Genomic DNA, 4,101 nt, shown 5'->3' with positions numbered 1-4,101 from the left:
CGCACAGATGCTCAATAGGGTTTAGTTCTGGAGACATGCTTGGCCAGTCCATCACCTTTACTCTCAGCTTCTTTAGCAAGGCAGGGGTCGTCTTGGAGGTGTGTTTGGGGTCATTATCATGTTGCAATACTGCCCTGAGACCCAGTCTCCAAAGTGAGGGGATCATGCTTTGCTTCAGTATGTCACAGTACATGTTGGCATTCATGGTTCCCTCAATGAACTGTAGCTCCCCAGTGCCAGCGGCACTCCTGCAGCCTCAGACCATGACACTCCCACCACCATGCTTGACTGTAGGCACACTTGTCTTTGTACTCCTCACCTGGTTGCTGCCACACACGCTTGACACCATCTGAACCAAATAAGTTTATCTTGGTCTCAGACCACAGGACATGGTTCCAGTAATCCATGTTACTGGTTCCAGTAATCCATGTTCTTAGTCTGCTTGTCTTCACCAAACTGTTTGTGGGATTTCTTGTGCATCATCTTTAGAAGAGGCTTCCTTCTGGGACGACAGCCATGCAGACCAATTTGATGCAGTGTGCGGTGTATAGTCTGAGCACTGACAGGCTGACCCCCCACCCTCTTCAACCTCTGCAGCAATGCTGGCAGCACTCATATGTCTTTTTCCCAAAGACAACCTCTGGATATGACGTTGAGCATGTGCACTCAACTCCTTTGGTCAACCATGGCGAGGCCTGTTCTGAGTGGAACCTGTCCTGTTAAACCGCTGTATGGTCTTGGCCACCATGCTGCAGCTCAGTTTTAGGGTCTTGGCAATCATCCTATAGCCTAGGCTATCTTTATGTAGAGCAACAATTCTTTTTATTTTCTGATCCTCAGAGAGTTCTTTGCCATAAGGCGCCATGTTGAACTTCCAGTGACCAGCATAATAGAGTGAGAACAATAACACCAAATTTAGCATACCTGCTCCCCATTCACACCTGAGACCTTGTAACACTAACGAGTCACATGACACCAGGGAGGGAAAATGGCTAATTGACCCAATTTGGATATTTTCACTTAGGGGTGTACTCACTTTTGTTGCCAGCAGTTTAGACATTAATGGCTGTGTGTTGAGTTATTTTGTGGGGACAGCAAATTTACAAGATGTACACTCACTATATTACATTGTGGCAAAGTGTAATTTCTTCAGTGTTGTCACATGAAAAGATATAATAAAATATTTACAAAAATGTGAGGGGTGTGCTCACTTTTGTGAGATACTGTATATTTAAAATAATTAGGCCACTTGCATTGACTTTTATTAAAACAAAGTATAAACCTTTCTTAAAGGTTGAAGGTAAAACAGAAGATTGAGGCTAAATCACTGTTTTTGAGGGAATAATAAAATTAACCATAACCCTATAACCTTAGTGCCCCGTTTCAAACTCTTATTATCAGAGAGTTTTTGCCGAAATTATTAATCTTAGTAAAATCAAGATAAACCATTTAAGTTCTTATAAGCCTCTAAATGTATTTCTACATGCTGAAGTAATCTCATGCAAAGTTCAGGATGTTGTTCACCCATAACGCTGGCATTAATGCAGAATGCCTACAGCCAGTTGTTAAATACGAAAAGAACATTCCTACGGTTATCATCTTTACTTCTGTCAGTTTCTTTTTAGTCAAATCTATTGTCCTTGGTAGAAAGTAATAAAGACAAAAAATCATTGTATTCCGCTTTCCAAATACGGCCCTTAATATTACAGCTAAAATGAAAGCCTAATGGGGATAATTCACATGTTAAAGCCTCTTTTAAACAAATTTCAGGAGCCATGGAGGGGCAAGAGGGAAGGGGCAAAGACTGCTGGAGGGCTAGCAACAGAAACAGTCAGACTTACAGCAAGATCATTAACAAGAAATTATGACGCATAGAGTCCAGCCATATAGGAGCCATCTGGAGCATTAGGAACAACATTAGAATGAGTATGTGGTTGGAAACATTCTGCAAGTTTTGAAAATCGGGTAGCTACATCCAATAACATTCTCAAATATCTAACTCACCATGTGCAGGAGAAGAAGCTCTAGATGCTGAAGATTTATTGACTGGGATGGGAAAACCCTGAATTGACTGGTGCTCGGAACAGAGAACAGAAGATTGCAGCAGGCATCTTTTCTTACCTAGGCGACCTAGTACATACTACTGATGTAGTATTAGGAGTTCCTATGATGCCCACCTCCACCTTTTAGGGCCTGTTCTTGACTTGGAAGCTTGTTGCTTATGAAATGAAAGCTTATTACTTCTCTTTTAGCTGGCTTGGCAGTGCATGGCAGGATAGATAATGAAAGTGACTCAGCCTCTTAGGGTGATAGTGGCTCCATGCTGGCTCCAGTATCACACCCACCATAGACACCATGTGTGTGCAGCCCAGATCTGACAGAAGGAATGAACACTACCATGCAAGACGGTACCTCACATCTATGAGGGAAAATCAATGCCCATCTAAAGGCACCAGGGCAGGAAACAGAGGTTGGTTGCCACTGTCACTGGACACCACCACTTGAGGATAAGCTGGAGAGACAGTATTTGACTCTCTGAGCTCAAGACAATGCCTTATCCAAACCTCCCATCTGCTGTGCCAGCAAACCCAATCAAACATCATAATCCATCGTAAGTAGATGTAACGCTGTGCATTGTTACTGTTATGCAGAACTTTATTTGACCACAAGATGTGTTCCGCAACTTAGTTTATCACAAGGCCCAATACACAGTATGCTGGGACTTGCTTGCTCTAAACAGAACTTTTCATCCAGATTAGCTGAGACCGATGTTGCAAAGGGGTGGGAGCCTTTAAAAAGGAAAAGCCTGGGAACAGGAGGGCCCTATTTCCCCCACACAACACCCACAGCCAGGCAAAAGGGATTTTCCACACACTCTCCGATGGCTCAAGAAACAGTCTAGGAGTTTTGCTTTTAAGTGTCTTTTTTAGAATGAAGAGCTTGGATAGGGATTGGGGGTACATGAAATGCCCAGAACTGAAGAAAGCTTTTAAACTTCAAACAAAATGATTGAAAAACTTCTAAAGTCTCTGGCTGTTAAAGTCCAACTGAACTATGCTGCACACCAATGGAAGTAATGGTGCAGCTGAAACAAAAGATAAAGGTTCCAAAAAGTCAATGTTGAAGAGACAAAACCTGGCACGGCACCTGGCTGCTCTAGACACAAAGTTAGAGATGCTGGGGTGCTACTGGCTGTCTTGCACTGCACTAAAGCTGTCCCCACAGTCCCAGACAGTCCTCTCTGTTGCTTTGGGTGTGATGGCTGCTGTATACTCACTCAGCCCTTTAAGTAGCTCCAAGAATCCAGAAATCTGCAGCACTGGCCTTTGGCTGAACAAGCTGCTCCTGGCATGGCTTGAAGTCTGCAGCAAGGCCTAGCTGAGACTGTGGTTGAGTGATGTCCCTTTCCTCCTCTCTCTCCTCTTGCTCTTTCTCTTCTGCCCCATTTATTTTTATACAAATTATCATTGTTACACTACCTGCCTGGAGTTTGCATGTTCTCCCTGTGCCTGCGTTGGTTTCCTCCGGGTACTCCGGTTTCCTCCCACACTCCAAAGACATGCTGGTAGGTTAATTGGATCCTATCTAAATTGTCCCTAGTGTGTATGAATGTGTGTTAGGGACCTTAGAATGTAAGCTCCTTGAGGGTAGGGACGGATGTGAATGTACAATGTATATGTAAAGCGCTACGTAAATTGACAGCTCTATATAAGTACCTGAAATAAATAAATAAATAAATTGTTAATTTACATTTTAAGCCACCAAATTTTAAGCCAGTTAACTGGTATATTGAGAGGGAGAGGGTAATAATGAAATTCTCAGTATTTCTGTTAGGATAGGTTTCCTTTAAAACGCACTGCTATTGGACGATAAGTATGATCAGATGACTTTACACTGTCACATTCCTAACTATCCTGATTTTTGTAAACAGAATCTTCTGGCTGGTACTAAAAATGTATGCGTGTGACACAAATTGTTCATGACATAGCAGAGTTATGGCTTGGGTAAAATATTGGTCATATTTTTTTTACAATATAATATCACAATTTTACTGATGAGACACTGCCAAGCATAACATATTCCATTCTACTTTAAGATGGT

The sequence above is a fragment of the Aquarana catesbeiana genome, linkage group LG07, assembly GCF_042186555.1.
Source record: "Aquarana catesbeiana isolate 2022-GZ linkage group LG07, ASM4218655v1, whole genome shotgun sequence".
Classification (NCBI taxonomy): Eukaryota; Metazoa; Chordata; class Amphibia; order Anura; family Ranidae; genus Aquarana; species Aquarana catesbeiana.
The sequence above is the reverse complement of the archived record's forward strand: the minus strand, read 5'-3'. Positions refer to the sequence as shown.